The following is a 14,062-nucleotide window of genomic DNA, read 5'->3' on the forward strand; positions in this document are numbered from 1 at the left end:
GGTTAATTAATTTACATATGATACAATGAGGTAGGCCCGAGACACTAGCTGTTTAATTGTGTCCCATCGATAATGTCATAATCTTTAGTGGTGGACAGATGGAATGTCCATTCAGATAATGGGTCACTTAATCATGTCTTTATAACAGTTTCAGTGCTGTTAGCAAGGACAATCAGCTGTATCCTGTTGATAGATAGAGTGAAACATCCACCTTTTGTCTGTGCTGTCTATTTCATGTATATGCAGAGACAGCCAGTCTGCAGTGAGGGTGCTGTTGCTGTTGTGCTAATTTTCCTGGTCCCCTGGCCGACCCCCTGCTGAACACATTCTCCTCTCCCACAATGGCCTGGGATCTTGTACACGAGAACCAGGGGCTCTTCCCTGTTGGTCGATAAACCATCACCCAGGTTGTATGGCACTAAGTGGCTTTGGTGTTGAGCCAGGAAAGCTAAAGATCCTGAGTTCAAATCCCACCAGAGAAACTGAATTCAATGAATTTGTGGATTGGCATCAAGAAATTTGACAATGAAAGATGATAAATTGTTGTTAAAACTCAACTGCTTTACTATCGTAGAATCATAGAATCCTACAGTGCAGGAGAAGGCCATTTGGCCCATCGAGCCTGCACCATACACAATTCCAGGCCCTATCCCCATAACCCCATGCATTTAGCCTAGCTAGTCCCTCTGACACTAAGGGAGAATTTAGCATGGCCAATCCACTTACCCCGCACGTCCTTTGGATTGTAGGAGGAAACCGGAGCACCCGGAGGAAGCCCACGCAGACACGGGGAGGAGATGCAAGCTCCACCCAGACAGTGACCCAAGCCGGGAATCGAACCCGGGTCCCTGGAGCTGTGAGGCAGCAGTGTTAACCACTGTGCCATCGTGCCGTAAAGTATTATCAATCCTTCAGACCCCATATAATCCGGCTGATATGTTTATTCTTAGCTTCCATAAGATTACATTGGATACGTCGCAGTAAAGCAGGAGTTTTGGCCTCCTATCCGAGTGTATATGCTCCACTCAGCCTCCTCCCAACGTTTCCCATCTAAATCTATCAGTTTAACCCTCTATTCCCTTCTCCCTCATATTCTTAATTAGTTTCCCCTTAAATGTATCCATATTGTTCACTTCAACCACTCCCTCTGGTCGTGAGTTCCACATCCTCACTATTCTTTGGATAAAGAAGTTTATTCTGAATTTCCTTTCTGGATTTCTTGATTACTATATTTATATTAATGGCCTCTAGTTATCCTCTTTGCCATGAGAGGAAATATTGGGCAGAATCTTGTACCCACCCCTGAGGTCAGTTTGGTGGTGGGGCGGGCATTTAATCAGGCAGGAAGTGTGGCAAGGCCTGTGATTTGCCTTCCTGCACTGTTGCTAATTGATGCCCTTAAGTGGGCAATTGATGTCCACTTAAGGGCCTCATCCTGCCACCAGAGATACCATCCCAATGGCGGGTGGCGGGGCCGGGGGAGGGGGCTTCATGCTACCTGCATGACAAGAAAACCCTGGCGTGTTTGCTAGCTGGCTCCTGGGGTAGTCAGAGGTTGGGGAGGGAAGGGGCCCCTCTTTCTGAGGGGCCCGACAGCAAGAAGGAGGTGCCCGCTGAGTGCCAGTCTTCCCTTGCCGCTGACCTCCTCATAACCCTCTCCCCCATGACCCCATCCGGCTGTGACTCGCCTGTGGCTTTTGTCCCTCCTTGATCCTGGGCCTTGGGAGTTCCGGCAGCAGCCACTGCCTTCTGCCTGCCTCTGATTGGCCAAACACTCTCGATCGTCCACCCTGGGGTCCTAATCCTGGGGAAAGGCCCGCAGCTGGCCTGACAACTGCCTGATTGGCACCTAGTGCCGGTGGGTCTTCCTGGAAAGAGGCAATGCGGGGATCCTGTCAGCTCTGTAGCTGGTGGCGGAGACCCCAGTCACTGGTACAAAATCCCTCTCGTTCTCTCTTTTCTCCACTTTAACAAAACCATTCATCATTTTAAAGATCCCTATTAGGTCACTCCTCAGAGAAAAGAGATAAGAGACCCAGCCAATTCATCCTCTCCTGACAGAAATATCTCCTCTCATCCCTGATATCATCCTTGTCAATCTTCTGACACCCTTGACAGTGCCTCTATATCTTTTTAAATAATGTGACACCGGAATTATGTGCAGTCATCCATGTGTAGTCTGACCAAGGTTCGATACAAGTTTAGCCCAACTTCTTTACTTTTCAATTCTATCCCTCTCGATATAAACCTTGTTTTGTTTTTTTTTTGGCCTTGTTCACCTGTATTTGTGCAATTGCACTCCCAGATCCTTTGCTTTCCCACCTCCTTAGATTTATATGTTCTAAGTAATAAGTAACCTCCTTATTTTTCTTTCTATCAATGTATCCCACATTGGAAACAATTACTCAGAGATCTCCAACTTCACACTACAAGCAAGGATGGACAATAAGTGCCTCCTTTTCCAGCATCTACCAATCAGAGTGCCTCCTTTTTCAGCATCTACCAATCAGAGTGCCTCCTTTTCCAGCATCTACCAATCAGAGTGTCTCCTTTTTCAGCATCTACCAATCAGAGTGTCTCCTTTTCCAGCATCTACCAATCAGAGTGCCTCCTTTACCCGCATCAACCAATCAGAAGATGTATTCATGTGTGGGACATGGGCGCCGCTGGCTGGCCAGCATTCGTCACCCATCCCTAGTTGCCCTTGAATTGAATGGCTTGCTTAGGGGGCAGTTAAGAGTCAATCACATTGCTGTGGGTCTGGAGTCACATGTAGTCATGATGTGGAGATGCCGGTGTTGGACTGGGGTGAACACAGTAAGAGTTTTAACAACACCAGGTTAAAGTCCAACAGGTTTATTTGGTAGCAAACACCATTAGCTTTCGGGGCACTGCTCCTTCGTCAGATGGAGTGGAAATGTCACATGTCAAATGTCACATGTAGGCCAGAGCAGGTAAGGACATTAGTGAACCGGGTGGGTTTTAATGACAATCGACAATGGTCATCATTGATACCAGTTTTCAATTCCAGATGGATAGTCAGAAGCTTTCTCCCAGGGTGGAAGAGTCAATTACTAGGGGGCTTAGGTTTAAAGGAGATGTACGAGGCAAGCTTTTTACACAGAGGGTGGCGGGTGCCTGGAACTCGCTGCCAGGGGAGATAGTGGAAGCAGATACGATAGTGACATTAAAGGAGCATCTGGACAAATACATGAATAGGATGGGAATGGAAGGATATGGTCCCCGGAAGGATAGGGGGTTTTAGTTCAGTCGGGCAGCATGTTTGGTGCAGGCTTAAAGGATCGGAGGGCCTGTTCCTGTGCTGTAATTTTCTTTGTTCTTTGTTCTTATTTTACCAAATAAATTTAAATTCCACCAACTGCAGTGGTGGGATTTGAACCCATCTCACAAGAGCATCAGCCTGGGTCCCTAGATTACAAGCCCAGTGACCTTACCACTGCACCACCATCTCCCCCTGAGAGCTATGGGAAGACTTGGTTGTGGATTGCACCTTCGCAATGGGCCAAATTGGGTGGCGTGGTGGCACAATGGTCAGCACTGCTGCCTCACAGCATCAGGGACCGGGGTTCAATTCCTGGCTCGGGTCACTGTCTGTGTGGAGCCTGCACGTTCTCTCCGTGTCTGCGTGGGTTTCCTCCGGGTGCTCTGGTTTTCTCCCACAGTCCATATGACGTGCTGGTTAAGTGTATTGGCCAAGCTAAATTCTCCCTCAGTGTACCCGAACAGGTGCCAGAGCGTGGCGATTAGGGGATTTTCACAGTAACTTCATTGCGGTGTTAATGTAAGCCTACTGGTGACATTAAGAAATGAAAACTTTGTTAAAAAATGGCCATATTCTGTCAACGTAGAATCATAGAATCCTACAGTGCAGAAGGAGGCCATTCGGCCCATCGGGTCTGCACTGACCACAATCCCACCCAGACTCTATGCACATAACCCCATGCACTTACCCTAGCTGTTCCCCCTGACACCAAGGAGCAATTTAGCATGGCCAATCCACCCAACCTGCACATCTCCGGACCGGGGGAGGAAACCGGAGCGTCAACATCAGTTGTTCTATATCTAAGGATCAGTTTCTGGGTGATCTGGAGCCTGGAGCACGGCTGTGACGTTTAAGTTGCTGAAATAAGGTTGTGTTTAGTCCTTGTGAACTCGCTGTTCAAAAACTCTGCTGCCGCAAAGCCGGAGACTGAGTAACCGGCGTGAAAATTAGCAAGAAATTCTGCTTCTCGCCAGCACTGGAGCGAGGCAGTGAGAAGTCGTCAGGTTGTATTGATTCCCACAATGGATGATTCTGTGGGGATCCTCTCTTTTTATGCACACCCAGTCTATTTTTCTCATCATTGCTATTATCAACCTTTTTGGTCATGCATCACGCCAAAAGATGCATCATTTTGTTTTGACGTTATTGCTCTCAGATGATCAGTCAGTGGACATTGGCGTGTCAATACTGTGCTTGATGCCCCTCAGAATGATGTATTTACTGGGACTGTATTAATATCAGACGATGCATCATTATATTGAACAGTTTTGTCAGTCCAGCGTTGCAGTGAGGAGATTGTTTTGAAGATCTTTTTCTTTGCACTGTCTTTTGTAATTCTGAATGGAAAGCAAGATAACACTTTGAGAGGTTAGATCATACTTCACTGCAGTTTGCATTCCTTGTCCAATCTGTCAAGGTTGCTTCTCACAAGAGTATTCATGTGAAGGCAGAAAATTGCCAGTGCACCCACGGCATGGAGACATCCACGGCTGTCACAAGGTTAAGTGCAGATGAGAGAGGTCATCCCTCGCACTGAATTCATCCTTCCGCAGTGACCTACAAATTGTCCTCTCCCATCTAACCCTCTTTTTGCCTCTTTACAGTTAAAGTTTATTTATTAGTGTCCTAAGTAAGGCTTACATTAACACTGCAATGAAGTTACTGTGCAATTCCCCTAGTCGCCACACTCTGGCGCCTGTTCGGGTCAATCCACCTAACCAGCACGTCTTTCAGACTGTGGGAGGAAACCGGAAGGAAACCCACGCAGACACGGGGAGAACATGCAAACTCCACACAGACAGTGAGCCAAGCCGGGAATCGAACCCGGGTCCCTGGCGCTGTGAGACAGCAGTGCTAATCACTGTGCCACCGTGCCGCGCTCTGCTGCCACCTTTTCCAGGTATTAATCGAAGCTCTAAATTTACTTGGTGCCGGTTAGTACCCACATTCTCTTGTCCTGTTATGCTTTAAATTCATAGAAATCATAGAATCCCTACAGCGCAGAATGAGGCCATTCGGCCCATCGTGTCTGCACCGACCACAATCCCACCCAGGCCCTATTCCCTGTAACCCCACGTATTTACCTTGCTACCCCCCTGACACTAAGGGGCAATTTAGCATGGCCAATCCACTTAAACTGCACATCTTTGGAATGTGGGAGGAAACTGGAGCACCCGGAGGAAACCAACACAGACACGGGGAGAATGTACAAACTCCACACAGACAGTGACCCAAGCTGGGAATCGAACCCAGTTCCCTGGCGCTGTGAGGCAGCAGTGCTAACTACTGTGCCACTGTGCCACCCTAATTAAAATGGTGCTCCAGATTAAATCTTCACCATCCTACTTAATATCCAACTCTTACGACCACCACTACTCCTAGTACATAAAACCTTTCTTTCTAATGTAGAAAAATGATCTATGATTTACCCAGGGAAATCTTTTTTTTAAGCATATCCTCGCACCCAGACTGTTTTTCCCTTTGGGCAACAGTGGAGAAGGATTCCTGTGTGGATTATCAGCTCATTGAACTGTGTTAGGAAAGCTTCTTCCATGGCCAACAAGTCCTAGCATTGAACTCAATCCTGGAACCCCTGATCCAAAGTTAGGTGCGCTACCGCTGTGCCACAAGATGCGTATAAAGTTTATTTATTTATTAGTCACAAGTAGGCTTACATTAACACTGCAATGAAGTTACTGTGAAAATCCCCTAGTCGCCACACTCCGGCGCCTGTTCGGGTACACTGAGGGAGAACGTGGCATGGTCAAGTCACCTAACCTGCATATCTTTCGGACTGTGGGAGGAAACCGGAGCACCCGGGGGAAACCCACGCAGACACAGAGAGAATGTGCAAACTCCACACAGTGACCCAAGCCGGTAATCGAACCCAGTCCCTGGAGCTGTGAGGCAGCAGTGCTAACCACTGTGCCAACTGCACCGCTCCAGCAAGAGAATCCATAATCCCGATAAATAAAACTACACGATAAAATTGAAATGAAACCAGTGTAAGCAAGGGTTTTTGGAAAGCTTGCATCTTATGTATATCAAGGTTCTCTCACTGACCTCCTTTCCAAGCTCAATTCTCTGTAATAGCACCTTCGCTGCTTCATTCCAAGGTGACCGACCAATGATCAGGATTACAAAAAGGAACCTTTTCATTCTGGATGAGCAAGACTATCAGAAGGGGGGGGGGGGTGAATATTTATGGTGGTGGATAGCTTGCCAATCAACTGGGGCTGCCATGCCCTGGGTAGTGTTGAGCCTCTTGAGTGTGAGGATTTGAGCATAGGAATAGGGATGTTTTGCTGCGATTATATAGGGCATTGGTGAGGCCACACCTGGAGTATTGTGTGCAGTTTTGGTGTCCTTATCTGAGGAAGGATGTCCTTGCTATAGAGGGAGTGCAGCGAGGGTTTACCAGACTGATTCTTGAGTTGCAGGTCTGTCATATGAGGAGAGACTAAATCAGTTAGGATTATATTCATTGGAGTTTAGAAGAGTGAGAGATCTCATAGAAATTTCTTCACCCAGAGGGTGGTGAATGTGTGGAATTCACTACCACAGAAAGTAGTTGAGGCCAAAATGTTGTGTGATCTCATGAAGAAATTAGATATAGCTCTTGGGGCTAAATGCAGGGAAAGTGGGATCAGGATTTTGAATTTAACTATCAGCCATAATCAATATGAGTGGTGGAGCAGGCTTGAAGGGCTGAATGGCTTATTCCTGCTCCTATTTTCTATGTTGTTGAAGCTGCAATCATCCAGGCAAGTGGAGAGTATTTCATCGCATTCCTGACTGGGGAGTCGGTTAGCTCAGTTGGCTGGAGGGATGGTTCGTGATGCAGAGCGATACCAACAGCGCAGGTTCGATTCCCGTACTGATTGAGGTTATTCATGAAAGCCCCGCCTTGTCAACCTTGCCCCTTGCCTGAGGTGTGGTGATCCTCAGGCTAAATCATCTCCAGTCAACTCTCTCTCTCAAAAGGGGAGAGCAGTCTATGGGGTCATCTGGGACTATGGTGGCATTACCATACACTCCTGACTTGGAAATGATGGACATGCTTTGGGGAGTCAGGAGGTGAGTCACTCCGTGTAGAATTTCCAGCTTTTGACCTGCTCGTGCGGCCATGGTATGACCCAAACATTGAATGTATTCAAGAGGCGGCTGGATGTAGCACTTGGGATGAATGGGATCAAAGGTTATGGGGAGAAAGCAGGATTAGGCTATTGAGTTGGATGATTAGCCATAATCGTGATGAATGGCAGAGCAGGCTCGAAGGGCCAAATGGCCTCCTCCTGCTCCTATCTTCTATGTTTCTATGTCTACGCCTACTGCCACTTCTAGTTCTGGTCAATGGTGAACCCCAGGACATTGATCATGGCGGATTCAGAAACGGTTATATCATTGAACATCAATGGGAGATTACTTTGCTTCAAAGGTAAAGTCGCCAGATGACTATAGGCCACTCTCTCCTTTGAGAGGGAGAGCTGACTAGTGGTGATTTAACCCTGAAGATCACCTCACCTCAGGCGAGGGGCAAGGTTGTGAAGGCGGGGCCTTCATGAATAACCTCAGGCAGTACGAGAATTGAACCCAAGCTGTTGGCATCATTTTGCATCACGAACCAGCCCTCCAGCCAACTGAGCTAAACCAACTCCCCAGTCAGGACTGCAATGAAATACTCTTCACTTGCCTGGGTGAGTGCAGCTTCAATAGCATAGAAACAGGGGCCTTCGAGAATAACCTCACTATGCGACGGAGTGCTAAACCACCCGATGCCACCTCCTGTGCGAGTTCTATGCCGAATCTTTTGATTCTGAAACTTTGGATGGTTCTTGTCGAACTTTTTTTGTAAAAAATTATAAGTGCAGAGAGATTAAAAAATAAAGTTTCTGTCTGATCCAGTGGGATAGCATTTCAGACAAATAGTGTGCCACCTGACAAGTAATATTTGCTGCGGAAGACATTTTTTTTTGTTAGATGAAGCTATCCTGTCCCCTCACCTCAGGCATTTGTCTAATTCCGAGCAATTAATAACCTGTACAAGAGAACAGCTAATACCAGTGTGCGCCTGAGGCTCAGTCCAATACTCTACAACTGCTTGAAACATAATAAGATCACATATATAATTCAACAATCATTTATCTATGTCACGTACAGTTTAGTTTGGCAGCTGTGGCCCTCAGTATTTCCCGGCACTTACAGGTGCTGTCCGTTTGCATCGAGAGTGACATTTTACTGATTGAAATCAGAACCTTCTTGCTTACACTGTTCTGTCAGAAAATCTAAGATGCCCCAGTGGAAGAGAGCAATTTCAGAACGATTAACGTGACGATCGTCAAAAAAAAAATGTCTGTCCCTCCTGACCAACTTCTGTCCCTTCTACCCTGATGGTGTTGATTCTCATGGAGTCAAAGGCACCCTTCAGACATTGCTTCACCCCCACCCTCTCTCACCAGGACCACTCTTTCTCTGTGATGTTGGACACGGTCTCTAATAGATCATGATGATGTATCATGGAGTGACCAAAATGGGGATAAAGAAATTTCAAGCCGAAACCAACCTAGAAAATACAATCTGCATTGCTGTTTCAAAACTTTCACTTTCAAAAGGTTTCCATCGGTGACATCTTCCAGGAAGCGACGTTCTGTGTAACATAAAAACATTAGATAGTGGCTGGAGTTGGCCATTTGGCCCTTCAAACCTGCTTCGCCACTAGATGGCACAGTGGTTAGCACTGCTGCCTCACAGCACCAGGGACCCGGGTTCGATTCCGGCCTTGGGTGACTGTCCGAGTGAAGTCGGTGCGTTCTCCCTGCGTCTGTGTGGGTTTCCTCCGGGTGCTTCGGTTTCCTCCTGCACTCCAAAGATATGCAGGTTAGGTGGATTGGGTAATGCTAAATTCCACTTTAGTTTCCCAAGATATGTCAGTTAGGGGGATTAACGGGGTAAATATGTGGGATTACGGGGATAGGGCCTGGCTAAGATGCTCTGTTGGAGAGTCAATGCAGACTCGATGGGCCGTATGGCCTTCTGCACTGTAGGGATTCGATGATGGTAAGATCATACTTGACCTTTGACTTCAACTCCACTTTCCCGCACTCTCCCTTAATTTCCTTAGTACCCAAAGATCTATCAACCTCTGCCCAGAATATATCCAATGATTCAGCATCCACAACTCTCACAGATAGAGAATTCCAAGGCTTACAACCCTTTGCGTGAAGATCTCAGTCCTAACTGAGCTGGCCTCTTATTCGAGATGGCGACCCCCGTGTTCTAGCTTTGCCAGCCAGGGAAATATTTTCTCATCGTTGAGCCCATTGAGGTGGTATTAACGGTGGCACAGTGGTTAGCACTGCTGCCTCACAGCACCAGGGACCTGGGTTCGATTCCCGGTGGCACAGTGGTTAGCACTGCTGCCTCACAGCACCAGGGACCCAGGTTCGATTCCCGGTGGCACAGTGGTTAGCACTGCTGCCTCACAGCGCCAGGGACCTGGGTTCGATTCCCGGTGGCACAGTGGTTAGCACTGCTGCCTCACAGCACCAGGGACCTGGGTTCGATTCCCGGTGGCACAGTGGTTAGCACTGCTGCCTCACAGCACCAGGGACCCGGGTTCGATTCCCGGTGGCACAGTGGTTAGCACTGCTGCCTCACAGCACCAGGGACCTGGGTTCGATTTCCGATGACACAGTGGTTAGCACTGCTGCCTCACAGCGCCAGGGACCTGGGTTCGATTCCCGGTGGCACAGTGGTTAGCACTGCTGCCTCACAGCGCCAGGGACCTGGGTTCGATTCCCGGTGGCACAGTGGTTGGCACTGCTGCCTCACAGCGCCAGGGACCCGGGTTCGATTCCCGATGGCACAGTGGTTAGCACTGCTGCCTCACAGCACCAGGGACCTGGGTTCGATTCCCGGTGGCACAGTGGTTAGCACTGCTGCCTCACAGCACCAGGGACCCAGGTTCGATTCCCAGCTTGGGTGACTCTCTGCGCAGCATCTGTACATTCTCCCCGTGTCCGCATGGGTTTCCTCCGGGTGCTCCGGTTTCTTCCCACAGCCTGAAAGACGTGCTGGTTAGGTGCATTGGCCATGTTAAATTCTCCCTCAGTGTACCCGAACAGGCACCGGAGAGTGGCGACTTGGGGATTTTCACAGTAGCTTCATTGCAGTGTTAATGTGATTGTGACACGAATAAATAAACTTTAGACTTCCAATGTGTTTCACGCCTCCTTTTTCTAAGTCACTGTGAAACGCGCAGGGTTGTTTGGTACGCCAGTTAGTCCTATATTGACTCTATTGACTTCATTGGACAGGTTGTAAAATGAGCATTAATCTGATCCTGTCATTTTCCCAAAGGACAGATTAGGATAAACTGTCCCCTTTTGTGTGACTGCGCGCTACTCATCTCATGTTGATGTGAGCATTACAGTCTCGGATCAATATCCAGGCAAACTCGGTCTGCGGCGGAGGTCACTGTAGTGACAAGAGCAGGGAGCCAAGTTAGATTTGTCTGCACCCAAGCTTTAGGAACTGAGGCCAGTTGTCCGATCGCCATGCTGCCTTGAGATAAGAAGAATTAGCTCCCTCTCCCTCGCCTTCTCCCTCTTCCCATCCCTCTCCCTCTCCCTCGCCCTCAACCTCCCCCTCCCCCTCCCCTTTTTCCTCTCCATCTCACTCTTCCCCTCCCTCCCCTCTCTCTCTTCCTCTCCCTCTTCCTCTCCCTCACCCTCTCCCTCTCCCTACCCCTCCCACTCCCCCTCCCTCTTCCTCTCCCTCTCCCTCTCCCTCTTCTTCTCCCTCTCCCTCTTCCTCTCCCTCTCCCTTTTACCCTCCCTCTTCCTCTCCCTCTCCCTCTTCTGAAAGATATGCTGATTAGGTTCATTAGCCATGTTAAATTCTCCCTCAGTGTACCCGAACAGGCATCGGAGTGTGGCAACTAGGGGATTTTCACAGTAACTTCATTGTAGTGTTAATGTAAGCCGAATTGTGACTAATACATAAATAAATAAAACAATTTTTCCATCACCCACTTACCTTGAATGTTGATGTCCTTCCTGCCTCAATCATTAACGTTGAGAGTGAATTCCACAGCCTGACAATTCTCAGTGTAATGAGGTTTCTCCTGTTCTCTGTTCTGAGTGAGACAGAGAGCAAGAGCATAAGAAATAGACAATAGGCGTAGGCCATTCAGCCCCTCGAGCCTGCACCACCATTCAATAAGATCAGGGCTGAACTTTTATAGCAACCTCACTTTCCCAGCCCATCTCCTCAAGTTCCTTACTGCCCAACAATCTATAAATCTTGGATATGCTCAAAGAACAAAGAAAATTACAGCACAGTACAGGCCCTTCGGCCCTCCAAGCCTGCACCAACCATGCTGCCCGACTGAACTAAAACCCCGTTCCCTTGTGGGGAACGTATCCCTCCATTCCCATCCTATTCATGTATTTGTCAAGAAATCCCTTAAAAGTCACTATCGTATCTGCTTCCACTGCCTCCCCGGGCAGCGAGTTCCAGCCACCCACCACCCTCTGTGTAAAAAAACTTGCCTCGTACATCTGCTCAGTGGCTGGAATTTTACCGCCCTGCCCGCCACGGGAATCGGAGCGGGCGAGGGGGCGGATGATGGAAAGGTCCGTTGACCTCGGGTGGGATTTTACGATTTTGGGATGAGTGAGGCTGTAAAGTCCCACCCAGTGACTGCTCATCTGGAGCAGAGGCCGGAATCTTATCACCGTTCACGCCGGCGGGATTTTCCCATCCTGCTGCAGTGAAAGGAGATTTGGCTGGCCGCTAAATTCATCGGCCTCGCTGCGGCGGGAGCGTGGCGCGAATGGCCGGTAATGTCGCACCCAGAGAATTTCAAAGATGCAAAACCTTCTGAGTGAAGACGTTCCTCCTCATCTCCGTCTTCAATGGACGACCCCTTACCCTGCGACCGTGATAAATCTCTTGCATTTAGTTCTGTATCTCTGACCTCTTGCACAAACCTCTTTGTCCCCCTGAAAGCTGTCGGCTTCTATTTAATTTGCTATGCCATGCAATCCGAACCTGTCACCATTACAAAATCCTATGTTATATTACCTTGTCCGCATCAGAAAAGATTCTAAAGTCTTTCCAGTCATATTCACTGGATGCAAAAAGCAGCTTAAGAAACCTGTAATGCATCTTTTTTTAAAGCCTTAATATCCTTTTTATAGTGTGTGAAGCCAGTACCTAAAACCCTGCCGACCTCTGCCTTGAGCCATTGTAAAGGTTATTCATTGTGTGAAATGATTTTGATGGTGTGATAGGGCGTCATAAGAATACATTACCTTCTTTTCTTGAAGGAGGCTTGAAGAAATGTGTTCCTTTCAAGAGCAAATATTGTCTCCCCCCCTACGTCTATTAGCCCAGCACCTTCTAAAAAGCCGAATGAACACCGATACTATGGTTCACCCGAGCCTCATTGAACCAGTGACCTGGCTGCACACATTGGCAGGGGGGTTAATCTCGCTGAGGGAGGCCGCGGAATGATTAATGCAGCGTTAGAGTCATGCCCCTCTGAGACCAGTTTTAAAGGGGGCTATTGTCAGAGCAGCGCAGAGCGGAGGGGGTTTTAACTCTGCGCCCAGCCCGTAGCCTCCAAACCGCGTTCCGTTCTGCCGCAGAAGCAGGAAGGGATTTGGCCAATTCGCAGTGGCGGGGAAGTGGCGCTGCCCCTACATGGCCTTAAGCCCGGCTTCGGGCATTTGTCACACCTTCCAGCTTTCACCTGCCAAGGCTGAAGCCATTGAATTAGTGGCGTGTTTGGTACGATGTCTGTGCAGCAGATTCCTCGGACTGATTTCCATTTGCAACTGGATTGAGACTGCCACAATTCATTTCACTTCTGAACCTTAATAGCCACCAGAAAGAGAAGACATCCATCCTCACTGTCTGGGACAGATTCGAACACAGCTCCCAAGGGAGAGGCAGCCAATAGTAATAGGCAGTGCGAGATTTTCTACTTTAACATCCAGTGACAATATTAAAGGCTCTTAGATCAGGTATGGCATTGTGACAATTATATAATCAATCCCTGAGGCATGAGATGACGCTACCAGACAATTTCATGCATACCCAGAATTACACAGATCTCTGTCTGAGATCCCACGTGGAATTCTATAACGTCTTCAAAGGCTAAATGAATTACTCACTGTCTGTGTTCCCCAGCTCTTAAAGGGACAGCGCTGCCTTATAAAATGAGGTTGGCAAGCCCATTTTTTCTTTGTGCTTGCTCTTGCTCACCGTCTAGTGGGCCTACAGTCCCTCGCCTGAGAGGCCCTCCTTCATGTGCGAGGCTGGTCGGCAGGCTCTTTGACTGCAGAGGTCATCGCAGCCACTCTTCCTGGCAGAGCGGACATGATAACAATCCAGAGAGGGAAACCTGAGCGATCTGATTTTCTTCCCTCCAAGTTTGTGGTGCATCGATCAGTTTGTTGCATCTCCCCCCCTTTCTACTGCCCCTGTAATGTTCAGCCAACTCACAATGCAAGCCAGCGATTCAACTTGGAACTCTATGGCTTGGTGCTGTAATGGGTTCGTGCGCGTCATTAGCTGCGCTATCTGGGCGTATTTTTAAAAAGATTTTTTCACAGAACATGGAAGTTGCTGCTTTAATTGGATTTCAGAAGAATGAGGGGAGATTTTATAGAAACATATAAAACTATGAAGGGAATAGATAAGATAGAAGAAGGGAAGTTGTTTCCACTGGCGGGTGAAACTAGAACTAGGGGGCATGGCCTCTAAACAAGG

At 48.2% G+C, this 14,062-nt stretch overlaps 1 protein-coding gene and 1 long non-coding RNA gene across 2 annotated transcripts in view; one reads left to right on the plus strand and one right to left on the minus strand.

Moving 5' to 3' along the window:
• The window catches only part of LOC144479678 (CUGBP Elav-like family member 4), a 524,426-nt gene that overhangs the window by 372,972 nt on the left and 137,392 nt on the right, over positions 1-14,062 (plus strand). The gene's annotated exons all lie outside the window — the stretch shown is intronic.
• The window catches only part of LOC144479681 (uncharacterized), a 93,361-nt gene that overhangs the window by 69,324 nt on the left and 9,975 nt on the right, over positions 1-14,062 (minus strand). The window contains exon 2 of the long non-coding RNA XR_013495556.1: positions 11,321-11,420. This is a non-coding gene — a long non-coding RNA (uncharacterized LOC144479681). The remainder of the gene's footprint in view (positions 1-11,320; positions 11,421-14,062) is intronic.

Source organism: Mustelus asterias, chromosome 26 (assembly GCF_964213995.1).
Source record: "Mustelus asterias chromosome 26, sMusAst1.hap1.1, whole genome shotgun sequence".
Lineage (NCBI taxonomy): Eukaryota > Metazoa > Chordata > Chondrichthyes > Carcharhiniformes > Triakidae > Mustelus > Mustelus asterias.